Here is an 18,735-nt window from a genome sequence, read left to right on the forward strand (position 1 = left end):
CCAGGTAACACCATCCCTACTGTGAAGCATGGTGGTGGTGGCAGCATCATGCTATGGGGATGCTTTTCATCGGCAGGGACTGGGAAGCTTGTCAGGGTAGAGGGCAAAATGGGGCAGCAGTGTGGAGTAGAGGTTAGGGCTCTGGACTCTTGACCGGAGGGTTGTGGGTTCAATCCCCAGTGTGGACACTGCTGCTGTACCCTTGAGCAAGGTACTTTACCTAGATTGCTTCAGTAAAAACCCAACTGTATAAATGGGTAATTGTATGTGAAAATAATGTGGTATCTTGTAACAATTGTAAGTCGCCCTGGATAAGGCCGTCAGCTAAGAAATTATTATTAATAATAATAATAATAATAAAATGGATGGAGCTAAATACAGGCAAATCCTTGAGGAAAACCTGCTTCAGTGTGCAAAAGACCTAAAACTGGGATGGAGATTCACCTTTCAGCAGGACAATGACCCCAAGCACACAGCCAAAGTGACACTGCAGTGGCTTAAAAACAAGAAAGTGAATGTTCTAGAGTGGTCCAGTCAAAGCCCGGAGTTGAATCCAATTGAGAATCTGTGGCAAGACTTGAAGATTGATATCCACCAACAATCCCCATCCAACTTGACAGAGCTTGAACAATTTTGCCAAGAAGAATGGACATATATTGCACGATCCAGATGTGCAAACATGGTATATATATATATATATATTGTAAAAGGATTAGACCCACTCGGGTTCGTTGCCCCTTTAAGAATACGACCCAGACACGAGAAATTGGATTTTATCAGCGCGGTTGCGCTATATTTTTAATAAACACCAAATTAAAACAAAGTACACAAAACAAACACCTAGCTCTTTCTGAGCACTAACTACACACGCAGGAACCTAACTATCACAGGACGGCTAAGCCATTTCCCTGTTCCACAAAAGTTAACCACACAGGTTTGCACTGTACCTTTCTCTCGGGACTGCCAGGAAGCAGAGCACTCCTTTCTGCCTCCTTCCATTCAGCAGCCTCGAGCAGACTGCTTGCTCTCTTTTTAAACTCCGCACCTGGGCCTAATTTCCAATAACGCCCAGGTGCGGATGATAATTAATAATAAAACAATTAAACCATTAAACAATTAAATCAACACAAATCAAAACAGAACACAAATCAAAACAGTGCATTTCTCTAGCAGGGAGGTTTTAACCCCCTCCCTGCTGTTTCTCATACCCCGCTATGTTACATATCCCCCCCCTTGTCTTTACAAGACACAGGCCACGAGACGGCCACCTCCTCCCCTAAAACATAACCACCCACCCTCAAGTCCACAAATGTCCTTTCTTGCCCTCTTCCACGGGCAGGCTTGAGGGTGGATCGGTCCACGTCCCGGCTCAGCCAGGTAGGGACCGCGCACCGGCGACAAGGGGACCCAACGGCTCAACAGGGGCGACCGGAGCGTAGACCGTGGCACTGGAGGATGCAGCAGTGGGCAGAGATCTTCCCCTGGGAACCGGCGCAGTGATGTCCGATCACCCAGGGGAAGCGAAGCAGCGAACAGGGGGAGCAAAAGCGACGTCTGGCAGCAGCCCAGCGACGTCTGGGTGCTCGGGAAGAGCGGAGCAGGGACCCAGGGGAAAAGCTGTGGCCAGTGCCGCAGACTCCTGAGCTCAAGGTCCAGCGCAGGAAGGTCCGGTAAGACCGGCCGGGTGTCCTGGAGCAAGGGGTGAGGGACTGGACGCAGCGGTGCCGGACTGGACCGTAGGGGCGGTGGTCGGGGCTGTGGTGGAGGTATGCTTTTCACCTCCCCCCTGGGCTCCGGAAGCGGCGGCTCCTCCCCTCTGGGCTCCGGAAGCGGCGGCTCCTCCCCTCTGGGCTCCGGAAGCGGCGGCTCCTCCCCTCTGGGCTCCGGAAGCGGCGGCTCCTCCCCTCTGGGCTCTGGCAGCGGCGGCTCCTCCTCTCTGGGCTCCGGAAGCGGCGGCTCCTCCCCTCTGGGCTCCGGAAGCGGCGGCTCCTCCCCTCTGGGCTCCGGAAGCGGCGGTTCCTCCCCTCTGGGCTCCGGAAGCGGCGGCTCCTCCCCTCTGGGCTCTGGCAGCGGCGGCTCCTCCTCTCTGGGCTCCGGAAGCGGCGGCTCCTCCCCTCTGGGCTCCGGAAGCGGCGGCTCCTCCCCTCTGGGCTCCGGAAGCGGCGGCTCCTCCCCTCTGGGCTCCGGAAGCGGCGGCTCCTCCCCTCTGGGCTCCGGAAGCGGCGGCTCCTCCCCTCTGGGCTCCGGAAGCGGCGGCTCCTCCCCTCTGGGCTCCGGAAGCGGCGGCTCCTCCCCTCTGGGCTCCGGAAGCGGCGGCTCCTCCCCTCTGGGCTCCGGAAAGCGGCGGCTCCTCCCCTCTGGGCTCCGGAAGCGGCGGCTCCTCCTCTCTGGGTTCTGGCAGCGGCAGCTCCTCCCCCTCTGGCTCGGGAGGCTGCGGAGCTCCGCTAGCCTGCTCCTATTCCAGGATTAACCGCTCCAATTCTGTTGGCTCCCTCCTTTTCACTGGAGCCAACCCCATCTCTCTCTCCCATCTCTCATTTTGCTCTCTTTGAGCGGCTGTATTTTTATTGATCTTCTCGATCAGTTCCCATAAATCCATATTTCTCTGGGTCGTAGGGGCGCCCACACTCTCTGCCACCATATGTAAAAGGATTAGACCCACTCGGGTTCGTTGCCCCTTTAAGAACTTGACCCAGAGACAGAAATTGATTTTTTCCAGCGCTCACGCGCTAAATTTTTAATAAACACCAAATTAAAACAAAGTACACAAAACAAACACCTAGCTCTTTCTGAGCACTAACTACACACGCAGGAACCTAACTATCACAGGACGGCTAAGCCGTTTCCCTGTTCCACAAAAGTTAACCACACAGGTTTGCACTGTACCTTTCTCTCGGGACTGCCAGGAAGCAGAGCACTCCTTTCTGCCTCCTTCCATTCAGCAGCCTCGGGCAGACTGCTTGCTCTCTTTTTAAACTCCGCACCTGGGCCTAATTTCCAATAACGCCCAGGTGCGGATGATAATTAATAATAAAACAATTAAACCATTAAACAATTAAATCAACACAAATCAAAACAGAACACAAATCAAAACAGTGCATTTCTCTAGCAGGGAGGTTTTAACCCCCTCCCTGCTGTTTCTCATACCCCGCTATGTTACAATATATAAATCTAGACTTATAAATCTATAAATCACCTCTGGGGAAAACCCTAGCTGGATATAGCGTTAAATAGATCCAGCATAGTTTAGATCATTAAAATAGACCCCTGTAAGTGAGTTTGTATTGGTTGTTTTAACAGGGGCCCACAGACTCTCTGGGAATCAGCATTGCGGGAGGAGTAGGAGCCCCCCTTGGTGACGTCCCCATATTCATTGCCATGATGCATCCCACTGGGGTCGCGGAACAGACTCAAACTCAAAGTAAGTTGGGAAGGGAACAAATACAATATGTACAGTTTACATTTGTGTTTCCCAGTCCTACTAAGGACACCATTCATTTGCATGGAGCAAAGAGCCTTCCCAGTTCCCATTGTTTGCTAGAAGAAAAGATTCTGAGCCGTCTGTGATGTGTGTTTTCTATGAGATGTTGAAGTACTAATAGAACAGTAAGAGATTATACCAAGAATGTTGTGATGAAAAACAGCCCAGTATGGGCTGTGCTTATTATTTTGTTTGAGTATCTTTTATAGTAGATTGTAATAAAACAAACAGCCAAACAAAAACTAAATTGCAGTTAAACTTTAGGTACTGCACTGGATTATGTAGATACTCTAAAAGGTGAATAATAAAGCAGCGTCTTTCTTGAGACTCGTGACTTTTAAGATAAAATCTTGTTCTTAAAAGAAGGGAAAGAAAAGAAGAAAGCCTAGCGGTGTCCGACTGATTAAACACATGGTTTTGTGTGTTCTGCTCTGTATTTTGGAAATAGGAGTGTTAGCATTTGTGTCAACTGAAAACATGAGTCATTTCCAGGCTGTGACCTTATTGAAAAATAGCTTGGGTATGATCGAGTTACAGGTAAGGTGCTATTTTGTTTTTGGAGATTTAAAATAGTTTAAACCTTGAAAACTGAATTAAATAACAAGCAGGGGTAATGCAGAATGTGTTATTTACCTGTTTGTTCAGGTGGTTGCTGGGGGAGAAGTGGGCGTAATAACAGATCAATCAGAGGATCAGACAGGGGCCAGCTTTTTAGTCTCTGGGCCAGCTTTTCAGTCTCGGGGCTGACTGCAAGCAGCATCTTCCACGATGACCTGGGGTAGATTTGCAGACTGTGCATTAAACAGGGAGGAAGGTTAAAAGTTCATAAGGTTTCATTTGCAATCTCTGACGTGGCAGTTACTGTCCAGAAAAAAGTCCAAACTGTTACTTAAGTGGTCTCCATTTCTATAAAAAAGAAAAGGGTATTCTAACCTATATTTTGTGGAATTGTGAACATTTACGGGATTATTACTCAAAAATATTTATACTTATTTCTAATATTATTAAAATTAATATAACACCATGCCAAAAAGCATTATTAGGAAAGACAACTAAAGCTTTTTATTGAAAGGCACAACGTTATTATATTATATTGTCCTCTTCACAAATTGTCCTCCTCATAGAAGATGAAAACATATAAAATATTAATATATGGTGGAGTATAATGATTGATAACATTAATCTTGATTTTTTTTTCTATACAACTATAACAAAAAGGTTCTTGAACATTCATATTTGGAAACAAGTAGTCATGAATCTACAGGAATACCAACCATACTGATATGAATTACTATTTTAACAATGACAACCATATCATAGATAAGACCTGTATGGTGCTACAATGTAGCAACTTCGAATGTATGTGTAACACTTTAAATATCAAATTGTAAATAATTATTTATGTTTGTGTTTGAACCAAAAGTACAATTTTGGGATTCAGTATTGTTGGAGGGTTTGGAAGCCCACATGGAGACTTACCCATTTATGTGAAGACTGTGTTTGTAAAGGTAGAGGCTTGTAATTTATTCAATGATGCTGGTGTGTCAGTATTGCAGTTTAAATATTAAAGTAGATTACTTTTTTTTATTTTTAATTAAAACATTTTCGGGTCTATTGTAATGCTCTAAACAATGTCTGATCTTGATACTGCTGTTCCAAAAATGCCTGATGTTTTGTGGTACTCATTCAATTGTATATTTATTGTGTTTACTGATATCAATAAGTAGGGCAATACATCTCGCTCGTGGGGAAAAAACAGGACTAATACTAACTTAAAGGAGGGTGTTATTTAAAAACAGGACTAATACTGAGATAAAGGAAGGTGGTGTTTAAAAACAGGACTAATACTGAGTTAAAGGAGGGTGGTGGTACTTGGATCCACCACTGTCTAGAACATTAAAATTGACCCATCTGGCTTTTCAGATATTGTTTTTTTACCAAACTATGCTTTGAGTTTACCTTATCTTAAGTGCTTAATGTTTATTTTGTGATAAGTAAAATCTGTGTCAAATTACTCTTAACCTGCGATAACACAAAATGGTACAGTGGATAAAGAGTCCATTAACATCAAAGCAACAGCAGCCTATTGCCAAGCCGAATAACTGATTCGGGTGGAGTCAAGCCCAGAGCAGAAATGGCACTTACCTCACTTTTTTTTTTTTTAAATTAAAAAACAAACCTTAAAACAAGAAAAGAACAAACATTTGTTGTATAAAAGCCATAACTAGAGAGGCATTGAGATGTTGGAACACAGGTATCACTTGGTAAAACCAGGTAGCCTACTGGCAAGCAGCAAATGTTCCAATAGGTCCTAATAGAGAGTTACTGTACATCCCATATGAAGTCTTTACAAAATTGCTTGGACATGTCATCTGATTGGCCAAGACCCATCAGTCATTTTTGCCATTCTATTAACAAAATGACACTCTTCACTGTCTGCAAGAATTACATAACAACCACATAAACTGTTGAGTATTCTAGCTTAGGCAGACTGCCTGCCTGTGTAGAATAAGCACACTGCATCATTTTATTGACAAAAAGCTTTATTTATTTGCAGTGTGTATCTTTGTTTTATTAAATAGTTACTATTATGCTATTAAACTGTTGATATATATCACCACACACAGGCAGACTTCTAATTCACTGTTTACAATTGTAAATAGTTGATACATTTAGAGGTAAAGTGGTGCTTACTAGATGCAATTTGTTTCAGGGAGCTGCCTCTGAAGATGGTCGTTTAAAACATGCTGATCAGATGATAGCTGTGGACAAAGCCTGGAAGGGGTTTCCCATGAAGAAGCAGTTGGTATTCTGAAGCGCACCAAAGGCAATGTGACTCTTACCATACTCTCGTAAAACATGCTCACTAGAGGTCAATGGTTAGAATGTTTGGGTTTTTTTTTTTTTTTTTTTTTAGCAAATCTAACTTAACACTGCTAAAGTCTGTGCTGTATCTGACTAGTCACAATTATTGAAGGATAAAAAATATTGTGTTCACTTTTGGCTGCCACTTTTCAGAAGTGACTGCACTTCAGTGGCTGTTCAATGACTCCGTTGTACAGTGTTTGTAAAGTATGTGGACGAAAGTTGCTATATAAATGCAAGTTCCATTTTGATCCATTGTATCTACAGATGATAGCAAGAGAAGATACTCTAGCAGGGTTATGTACCGGCACCCGTAGAGATGTTAGTGGTCTTCTCAGAAACTAGTTGAGACTTGAGATGTCACCCAGTGGCCTTTAGTCGACAGCTGGTTAAAAAAAACAAAAACGATTACATAATAAAACCCTTTTAAACACAATAAGGAGATTAATACAATACTAATAAGACCCTCTGTGTGGAACGCCAGTCTATTGTCCTATACAGTACTTTTGACTACAGTTTGGGCAGGTGTTGCAGTGAAGGAGGATTGTATTTACCGGTAGGTTGCATGAGTTTTGATTACTGTAAAGAAGAAGGAGAACGATAATGTGGGTAGAACTAAAGGCACTGGTTAATGTGGTTAAGTTTGAGAGTAAAGAATTAAACTGTTGGAAATATTTGAAAACAATCTATGGAATGACGAAGATAGAAAACAATGCAGCCGAGAAAGTCAACTGAAAAGGAGCAAAGATAGGGTATTAATCTTAGTAATAAGGCAAATTAAGGAAAAACAGAAAGTGTAAAGTTTTAAGAGTACTGTGGTAAAGCTGTCTGCGGTTTTGCTAATTTAATTTGACTGCTTCAGCCAAGGTTGATAGGATTGTTTATACATATTTCCAGCTGTCATGGGGCTAGAGAAATATTAAGAAACAAGTAGCTTCAGCAACATACACACCCTAATCCTGATGTAAATCAGACTCAAAACTGTATGTCTGCAGTGATAATGTTAAAACACTCTACTGTACATTTTACAAAATAGACAATTCTGGTGTTGCACTTATTTGCAAGTGTTCATCATGTCAGATTCTCCATCCACAGCTGTGTTCCTGAACTTGAATATTTAAAGTAAAATTATAATGTAAACTACACTGGTCGTGTGCAGATATTTTATTAGTGTATTTTGTTACTAAAAAGCATGGATCGAAATTTTGCTTAACAATGTGTGAACCACACTCTGTCATTGGAATATAAATAAAGTTTGAAATGATCTCAAGTCTGGTATCTGTTTTTTACCCTGCAAGTTAAGATACATAAAATAGCAGCATGTACATACACTTGAAATCAAAAGGAACAGACATTTCCCACCTTATTTATAGCAACTGTCAATATAGGCCAGTTTACATGTGTGATTATTTCACGTGAATGGACAATACACGCGAAACTTGTCAGGGAAGGGTCGTGAAAGTGTCTCAAAAAACGGTCTCAGTATTTTACCGTGAAAGTCTCCATTTCTTGTGAGATTCCAGGAAAAGTTTGTGAAATCAACGCCCACTTGGACTTGTAAACACTGATTGCAGGTGAAATGGTAATGAACTCATTCAATTGCCTGACGTAAAGCTTCTATAAAAGTCACATGGAAACACGGAAGTTATCTTGGTCCAAAGATGGCAGCAGGTAAGTTAATTTTATGTTTGCAGTATTTTCTTTACCAGATTGGTGTTAAGGGAAAACCCCAAATCTTATCATATCTTATGTACACCATGCATAATGCTATGCCAAGGATCTAAATGTGTTTGTAAAGTTTCACACAAAATGCATCAAGTGTCGGTTTGAATCGCTTGCTAAACATTTTTAATAAAGTACATTGTGGGCTTGTGGATTCAGGTGGGTACAGCTGCTGTGCAGTAGTTGAGAATACACTTGGATATAGCTATCAAAATGGTCAAAACATTGTTAACATTAAGTACTATAAAGAGGTAACAGAACTGTATTGAAGTGTCTGTGAATAACTATACTCCCATGCAATTTCTCCTAGTTTCGTCCAAGCAAAATGAAAGCCCAGCCTCCACTTATGTCCAGTGGACCGAGGAGGAGAAATGGTTGTTGTGTCTCCACAATCATAAGGGACATGGATGTGATGTGGCAGCTAGATTACCCCAAACAGCGAAACAAGCCCGTCTACCAGCAAGTGGTTGATGAGCTCTCCAAGAAAGACTGTGCGCACAATCGCACAAACTGGGGACAAGTTTAAGAAGTTAAAGCAGTCCTACCTACAGGAACATGCAAGGCGATCACGTACGGGAGAAGGAGGACAGTCCCTGTTCCGATTCTGGGATGAAATGTTGGGGCAGCGGCCAGTGGCATCTGTTACTGCCCTTTTGGTTGACACCTCCCAGCCCTCAACAGCGCCTGCAGCATTATGCACCTCTCCTAATGAAAGTAACTTCAAATATAATGTCTTGTTTGCCATTTATACTCCTTATAGCTATGGTTATCTGGCCCAGTTACTATTATGCTATTAAACTATTATTTTAATTTGTGTTCATTATCAAAGCCATTCAAGGTCACCCATTCAAATCCCACCTCTGCCACTGACTCACTGTGTGACTCTGAGCAAGTCACTTAACCTCCTGATGCTCCATCCTGCGGATGAGATGTTAAATCAGTGTCCTATTGTAAGTGACTCTGCACATAATGCACAGTTCCCAGCCTGCCTCTGTAAAGTGCTTTGTGATGGTGGTCCACTATGACAGACGCATGTGACGGCGAGGTATGTGCTGGCTGTCTGACACATGCATGATTCTATAGGAAGAGGGCAGCAGCCCCGTAGGATCTGCCTGTCAATCATAGCAGTGACACGGGGAGGCTGGGAGAGGGTGTGTTGTCTCTCCCTCTCTCTGGTTGGGAGGCAGGTCTTGGGGGGTCAGTTGGCCTATAAAAATAACGCTCTGTTGTTCCCTCACCCCGCCCATCTAGGAAGAAGGACAGTGGGAGCTGTGTTTGAAAACTTGGACGGCAGTCATAGCAAGAACGCCGGTGGTGGGAACGAGAGAGAAAGACGGCTAAAAAAAAAAATGCGATTAAAAAAAAAAAAAAAAATTCCTAATTATGTCCCAGACGTGTACAGTTAGTGGGGGAAACCTGGCAACCCCACACAGTCTAGTGAGGGAAACCCAGAGTGTAGGCTGGAGACCTGGGTCATATGGCTAGTGATGGTTGGGAAAAACTGTCTAAGGCAGCACCTTTTCTTTTGTAGTTTCATTACTGTATTTTATTTTCCTTTTTTCTTTGTGCATTTCGGTTTTGATTATTATTTCAGACACCTGTGAGTACATCACCACCAACCTACCTGTTACCATGGTTGGTATCAGGTTGGGCGGTGCAGCAGTGCTCTCGTGTGGGAAAAATAAAGTAGTGCACCTGAGTGGTGTTTAAAAAATAACTTTCTATCTCCAGGGGCTAAAACCAATTCTAAATGTTTTTACAATATTATAACAGCAAAAAAAACATTCAAGGAGGAAGTAAAATGTCTAAGAGATACAAATAGCAACATCACAGATGATTACTTTTCACAAGTTTTTACAAAGGATAAGGACAACATGCCCCACATGTTGACCTGTTCCTATCCAGTTTTAAATAACTTTAGCATAACAGAGGCAGAAGTTTTAAAGGGACTAGGAGCTCTTAAAATAAACAAATCCCCTGGGCTGGATGAGATCCTCCCAATAGTACTCAAAGAAATGAAAGAAGATATTTACAAACCACGAACTAAGATCATGCAACAGTCTCTTGAGACAGGGGTTGTACCGACAGACTGGAGAATTGCAAACATAATAGCAATCCACAAAAAGGGGGACCAATAAGCCTGACTTCTATTATATGTAAACTTATGGAAACTATAATAAGATCCAAAATGGAAAATTACCTATATGGTAACAGTATCCTGGGAGACAGTCAACATGGTTTTAGGAAAGGGAGATCGTGTCTAACTAACCTGCTTGATTTTTTTGAGGATGCAACATCTACAATGGATAATTGCAAAGCATATTACATGGTTTATTTAGATTTCCAGAAAGATTTTGACAAAGTCCCGCATAAAAGATTAATTCTCAAACTGAACGCAGTAAGGATTCAAGGAAATGCATGCACATGGATTAGGGAGTGGTTAACATGTAGAAAACAGAAAATACTGATTAGAGGAGAAACCTCAAAATGGAAGCGAGGTAATCAGTGGCGTACCACAGGGATCAGTATTAGGTCCTCTACTCTTCCTAATCTACATTAATGACTTAGATTCTGGTATAGTAAGCAAACTTTTTACATTTTCAGACGACACAAAAATAGGAGGAGTGGCAAACACCGTTGCAGCAGCAAAGGTCATTGATCTAGACAGCATTCAGAACTGGGCAGATGCATGGCAAATTACATTTAATAGAGAAAAGTGTAAGGTACTGCAAGCAGGCAATAAAAATGTGCATTATAAATACCATATGGGAGATACTGAAATTGAAGAAGGAATCTATGAAAAAGACATAGGAGTTTATGTTGACTCAGAAATGTCTTCATCTAGACATTGTGGGGAAGCTATAAAAAAAGGCCAAAAAAATGCTCGGCTATATAGTGAAAAGTGGAAAACAGTAATGGTGTGTGTGTGTGTGTGTATGTGTGTGTTGAATGAATGGCATGTGCAAGCTGAAATGCCTGGCCATGTGAAACAGATTTTTAATTTTAGAACTTAGTGATGGCATTTTTTCATACAATGAACTGTCAGTTTAATTGACTGGATGATATAAACAGATATACCAGATTCTGTTTTTGTTAAAATCATGGAATCCTAGGACTTGTTCAAGCCTAAGTCTTACAGATATTTTGTTAGGTATGCTTTTGAAATGAATAGGGCTGTTTTGTTAGAAGACTGTTTATATAGGGTTACTTGGCTGATTTTTGATAAGCGTGGACTTCTTCCTTCAGCTGCACATTTACTTTTCGGTCATTTTATTGTAAACTCATGATGGATTTTTACCTTTGTGTTTTGTATGCAATTTTTTTTGTTCAACTGTAACTGGATCTTTTGTACCTTCAGTAATAAAAAGTTAAATTGAACAAAAAACAAACAAGCAAACAAATGAATAAATGTCAGGATGAGAGCCTGCTAAGACTTAATTAGGTGACATTACTTCCAGAGCCTCTCCTGCCAAGCTTTGGAATAGCTTGATAGATGACAGTAACTTTGGTACATGAAACCCAGTCTTGATGTTACTGTTCTGTTGCAAACCAGCCCATCTAGTTACACAAGTCTGCATAGACATTCTGCTAAGAAATAAATGATGATAGACTGTTATTAAGGAGCTTTACTTATACAAAAAGATGCACACTGCCAGCACTGCTACCCTTTGTTGCATTGTTTCCCCAATAGCCACAATCCCCAGAGTAACTTTGTAGTGTAAGACAACATTTGCAGGTTATTTGTGTTAAAAATTCTAGCCTTGGGTACCCACTGATGCTATATATCAATGGAATCCCCTGTGTGGCGCAGTGTGATATTTTGTTTGTTTGTTTGTTTCATTCATGAAGAATTTAGGTTTTGTAAGGTTGTTTTACACAACATTAATGGAATATGCTGGAGGAATAAACTTTCCCAATGTACCCTTTTTCTGAAAACAAAATTTGAGCTGTTGCAAAATCATACAGGACTTTTTTTGTGTTATAAAACAAGTGTTTTGCTTAAAATAATAAAAGACCACAAGATGGCGCTAGAAATACTTTTTACATCCAACAATGCCTCTTTCCTTGTGGATACTGTGCCGTTTGAAGGCCAGAAAAGGCAAGATCAAGTCATGGAGCCTTTTAGGCCAAGGTATATGTCAGGAAATACTGTGAAACAAGTAGCAAATGACATATGTAAACACATACAGTACACCCAAAGTAAGACAGGGATAATACTATAATGCTGTACACTTCCATTGAGTTAACCTGATGGAGAAAAAATATGAATCCCCATCAGTGATTTCATTTTTTTAATAATATATCATTTGTGCTTGAAAACAATCATATGATCTAAGTAAAACCCCCAGGAAAAGTAGCAACAGCACATGAGAATGAAAACTTCACCATCCTATTGTGTGAAGTTAGGAAGCACAGTTGTCAACCATTTAGCCCACAGGCTTTGGAAAATGTAAATACCATATTGTTTATTTAGCAGATGCCTTTATCCAAGGCGACTTACAGAGACAAGGGTGTGTGAACTATGTATCAGCTGCAGAGTCACTTACAATTACGTCTCACCTGAAAGACGGAGCACAAGGAGGTTAAGTGACTTGCTCAGGGTCACACAATGAGTCAGTGGTTGAGCCGGGATTTGAACCGGGGACCTTCTGGTTACAAGCCCTTTTCTTTAACCACTGGACCACACAGCCTCCTATGTTTGGTAGTCGGGCTTATATTATAAGATAATGAAAAAATGAAGGAGTTCTTAAACAGAACTTTCTAGTGTAAATTAAATACCTAATAAATACTGAGGGCATCTGCATTGATATAATGAGAACTTGGTAAGGTTAAAGCTTTTCATTTCAGTTAGCTGGCTAGGGGGTAGGACAGAAAAGTTGACAAGTAAGATATATGGTCAAGGGCAGGGCAGGCCAATCTGCATTCCAGAAGGAGATCTTAATAAAGGTGTTTCCCTTCTAATAAAGAAAGGATTGTTAGCTATCACTCGTCACTGCAGACACTTTGTTATTTGCAAGAAGAGACATGAGATACTGAAAGCCAGTTGCTCTTTGGTCATCAGTTTGACATTAAAATTAATTCACTTAAGACAGAGGCATGTATCAAACATATCTTTAAGAAAGTGGTTTGCATAGCTGTTACCCAGTCAGCAAACTAGGCTGGACCAACGTTGGTTTATAGTTGGCTTGGCTGGCAGGTGGTTGCTGTTGGCAAGCTAACCAAGGGCCAATGTTGATCCAACAATCTGCAAATTTCTAGACCCAGTGGTTTTCTAGGGTGGCAGACAGGGAGTATGAGGGGTTTATCCGCAAAAAGAGACAACATCTGTCAAAGTGTATTCAAATTAGGTTCAGGTTTTTCAGTAAAATATTAAAAATAATAAAATAATAACTGAGCCAAGCGTAAATATGCAAAACATAATATACATGCACACACATGCATATGGTTTAATTATGATTATATATATTAAACCATATTTTATGTATTTTTTATTTACTGTAAAGGTTTTAATCACATGCAGATCAATGTAATGTATAGGATCCAGAGATGATAAATGATAAAACCAATAAAAGTATAAGCATTACAATTAAATACCAATAAAAACCTGCACAAATATTTTTTAGTTTACACTCTGTTCACTCTGAATCGTGAGACTAAATTCCACTGAGTAATTGTGAAACTTAAATAAATATGTATTTCTTGTGTGTTGGTGGCTACTTAGTTCTAGAAAAATAAGTCTTATTCTTTATGTTTACATGTTTTCCTGTTGTTTTTGTTAAATTACAATTTAAAAGTTTAAAAGTGTAGATTAAGGATTGAGGGATCTCCATTTTATTGTTAACTCACACATCTATTTTTCCATCTAAACAGTGTATTAGATTTTCTTGCACTTTAAGAAATTCCCCCGCCAGTAAAGATAAAAATGTAGAATGCAAAACTCGTTGAGAGCATGAAAAAAATATATATTTATTTTTATTGTTCTATTATTCAGAATAATAAAGTAATGTTACATTTTTGCAAAACTGTTTTGTTTCTTCTAGTTTGATATGAGAGTACAACTGTTTTTTTTATCTAAGAAAAAGTCCTTTTGCACTCGCTTGAAGATGTGTTCAATATCTAATTATGAAAACAACTTCAGCTATTCATCAGAACAGTCTGTGAAATAATTAGGCATGCATGTCCCATCTGCAGCAGGACAGGGCTTGTTAGTCATGGAAGTGAAAAAATAAAATAAGCATTTACAGAACCATATTTTATTTTATCAGCTAAAAAACAAATATGCCATTCTGCAAGTTCTCGTGCGCTAAAGGTTGACACAATCCGATGCCAGGGAGGTTCATGTTCGTGTTTACTACTCAGCAGCTGAGTGAAGTAGAACAGAGGCTGAGCGTTGTTCAGCGGCTGCTCGTTAGAGACTGACATAAGAACATAAGAACATAAGAAAGTTTACAAACGAGAGGAGGCCATTCAGCCCATCTTGCTCATTTGGTTGTTAGTAGCTTATTGATCCCAGAATCTCATCAAGCAGCTTCTTGAAGGATCCCAGGGTGTCAGCTTCAACAACATTACTGGGGAGTTGGTTCCAGACCCTCACAATTCTCTGTGTAAAAAAGTGCCTCCTATTTTCTGTTCTGAATGCCACTTTATCTAATCTCCATTTGTGATCCCTGGTTCTTGTTTCTTTTTTCAGGTCGAAAAAGTCCCCTGGGTCGACATTGTCTATACCTTTTAGAATTTTGAATGCTTGAATCAGATCATTGCGTAGTCTTCTTTGTTCAAGAATAAATAGATTCAATTATTTTAGCCTGTCTGCATACGACATGCCTTTTAAACCCGGGATAATTCTGGTCGCTCTTCTTTGCACTCTTTCTAGAGCAGCAATATCCTTTTTGTAACAAGGTGACCAGAACTGAACACAATATTCTAGGTGAGGTCTTACTAATGTATTGTGAAGTTTTAACATTTCATTTTTAAATTCAACACTTCTCACAATATATCCGAGCATCTTGTTGGCCTTTTTTATAGCTTCCCCACATTGTCTAGATGAAGACATTTCTGAGACAACATAAACTCCTATGTCTTTTTCATAGATTCCTTCTTCAATTTCAGTACCTCCCATATGATATTTATAATGCACATTTTTGTTGCCTGCGTGCAGTACTTTACACTTTTCTCTATTAAATGTCATTTGCCATGTGTCTGCCCAGTTCTGAATGCTGTCTAGATCATTTTGAATGACCTTTCCTGCAGCAAGAGTGTTTGCCACTCCTCCTATTTTTGTGTGGTCTGCAAATTTAACAAGTTTGCTTACTATTATTATTATTATTATTTATTTATTAGCAGACGCCTTTATCCAGGGCGACTTACAATCGTAAGCAAATACATTTCAAGTATCACAGTACAAGTAATAATACAATTAAGAGCAAGATAAATACAATGACTTTGGTTCAAGCAAGTACAAGTGTGACAAAATACAATTCAATAATAGAGCAGATAACAGTGTCAGTGATAGTTACATCAGGATATGATTAAATACAAAATACTACAGAACACTTGGCAGATTACAGTACTCTAAAGTACATGATTAAATGCAGTAAAATAGGGGGCAGATAAGAGCAAGTAAAGCACATTTAAGGAAGGGTGATAAGTGTCCCAGGGGAAAAACAGAGGAGTACTACAGGTGCTGTCTGAAGAGGTGAGTCTTAAGGAGGCGCCGGAATGTGGTCAGGGACTGGGCAGTCCTGACATCTGTGGGAAGGTGGAGAAGGAGCGGGCTCTGGAGGCAGGGGAGCGTAGAGGAGGTAGAGCCAGTCTTCTAGTGCAGGCGGAGCGGAGAGGTCGAGTGGGGGTGTAGGGAGAGATGAGGGTCTGGAGGTAGCTGGGTGCAGTCTGGTCAAGGCATCTGTAGGCTAGTACAAGAGTCTTGAACTGGATGCGAGCGGTGATCGGGAGCCAGTGGAGTGAGCGGAGTAGTGGAGTAGCGTGGGCGAAGCGAGGCAGAGAGAACACCAGGTGGGCAGCAGAGTTCTGGATGAGCTGTAGCGGACAGGTGGCGGACGCAGGGAGACCAGCCAGGAGGGAGTTGCAGTAGTCTAGGCAGGAGAGTACCAGGGCCTGGACCAGGAGCTGGGTAGCGTAGTTGGTGAGGAAGGGTCGGATTCTTCGGATGTTGCTCAGGAAGAATCGGCAAGTGCGTGCCAGAGTGGAGATGTGCTGGGAATAAGAGATGCAGGGGTCCAGGGTGACTCCGAGGTTCTTAGCGGAGGAAGAACCGGAATCTAAATCATTAATGTATTTTAGGAATAGCAGTGGACCTAATACTGATCCCTCTGGTACACCACTAGTTACTTCGCTCCATTTTGAGGTTTCTCATCTAATCAGTACTTTCTGTTTTCTACATGTTAACCACTCTCTAATCCATGTGCATGTATTTCCTTGAATCCCTACTGCGTTCAGTTTGAGAATTAATCTTTAATGCCGGACTCCCACGGGACCCACAGGATTCCCGCGGTACGGGGAAAAAAAATTGTGTTAAATTTTGCGGCATGGGATGGTACAAGAGTGAAGCTCACGGGAACAGGCTGTACCAGGAAATGAAAAAAAAATAAAGCTCTCAGGACAGGCAAGAACGGGATTCAAGCTTCAGGGAATGGGAAGGAACGGGACTACTCTGCCACCAGCAGACAGGAAAAGTATTTTGCTCTTTAAAGTCTATGACATGGAATTTGACTTTTACCAAAAACACAAAATAATATTAACAGGTCCCACTTTAACATATAATCACATTCATTTTACCAAATTATGTTTAATCATGCTACAATTAATCAAATACAGTAATACCCGGAAATGCACAGAGGGCGATATTTATTATCCTTGGGTTGGGGCCAGGAGTCTGTGATGTCACAGAGGGAGATAACTCGCAGGCTACTTGCATCTGCCAGTATGGCTGACAGCGACAGTGAAAGTGAGAACAGCCTAATTTTATCAGCTACAGACACCTCTTATGAATGTGAATCATGTAGTGATGGATCTGACGTAGAGAGATAAAACAGGGATTGGCTCCCCTATAAATTCGAGCCATATGCCTCCAAATCAGAATGGTCAAACACAGAGATAGACTCCGACAAAAGTGCAAACTGCAATATTTCACATTTAAAAAGTGCTTAGTGCTTCCAGTAAGGTAGGTTTCTTCTTAACAAGAATGTAATTGAGGATAACAGTGATAACACAAACACTGACCAGTATAAAATCAAAACATACACATTGTCTGTTTAGGGGAGGGAACATCAGAGCGATGTAACATAGGTTCCGGTGGGCTACCCCCAGACTAAAAACTCTTAATTCACTCACATTCATTATTCAAAACGGCATACTGGATATCAGCCGAATACTTATAGTCAGGAAAGTCCATTTACAGTCCCATTTCACTTCCCTCTGTTCCAAACACCAAAATTGTGTTCCCACTCCTGCACAAATAAAAGCACAGACAAAGGACAGACAGGCACAATCCCCCAGGATGGCCATCCCATCCCGTTTGTAAGAGATATTTATGTTCAGGTGTGTAAAACAATCAATAATAATTGGTCGGTACCCAATATGGCATAATCAAGAGGACTGAGTGGAGAAGCTACTAGACAGTGATACAAACAATTACATAGTGGTAGCCGATAATATATCAAACATGCACTAATCAAATCAACGTGTAAAATTATAAAAATAAAACTATATATACTAATAAAAGTGTGAAAGATAATGGGCCTTTATTGACCCCTTTACACCACTACAATACTCTTTCAAATAAACTTGTTCTGATTTTGAATGTGCGGTTTTAAGTTAAGAACAGTATTATTGTCACTGCTTTGGCCCCAACACCACTCTGTACAAATTAAGTACTGGTGAAGAGTCAACACCACTAAACCATCATAATAAATGGGAATTGGTGGGTACATTTGTTTGCTGTGTCACAGACAAGCCAATATTGGCAGTGTAGACTTCTACTGTCCCACTCCATTAATGAGGCCCATTCAAAGCAGGCTAAGACATTTTCAGAAATATAAGTCTGGCTGGTGCTAAAGAATTGTAAAAAATAAACATCCACAAGATAAATTTAATTTAATCAAAGTAGAATGATGAAAACAGACCACAAAGAGGATGTACTTTGTAGCAGTTCATTTGTTTATAATTAAAAAAAAAAAACCACAATGGTCCAAATTATCTAAGCATTCCCTCCAATGCTATGTTTGCAGTGTTTTTAGTTTTTTTTGGAAACACTTGGTATGTTGTATCATTTTAAATATGTCAGAGTATTAAAGATCAAGTAGCTTCAAATGACATATGACGGGAGGCGGTGTGGTCCAGTGGTTAAAGAAAATGTCCTGTAACCAGGAGGTTGCTGGTTCAAATCCCACCTCAGCCACTGACTCATTGTGTGACCCTAAGCAAGTAACTAAACTTCCTTGTGCTCTGTCTTTCAGGTGAGATGTAGTTGTAAGTGACTCTGCAGCTGATGCATAGTTCACACACCCTAGTCTCTGTAAGTCGCCTTGGATAAAGGCGTCTGCTAAATAAACAAATAATAATATCAAGTAACACAAAGAATTCCAGATAAGATAAACTATCAGGGGTTGTGAGGAACTGGACCTTTGGTAAACTTCCTTAAAACTCCA

The sequence above is a fragment of the Acipenser ruthenus genome, chromosome 1 (assembly GCF_902713425.1).
Source record: "Acipenser ruthenus chromosome 1, fAciRut3.2 maternal haplotype, whole genome shotgun sequence".
In the NCBI taxonomy this organism is placed as follows: domain Eukaryota; kingdom Metazoa; phylum Chordata; class Actinopteri; order Acipenseriformes; family Acipenseridae; genus Acipenser; species Acipenser ruthenus.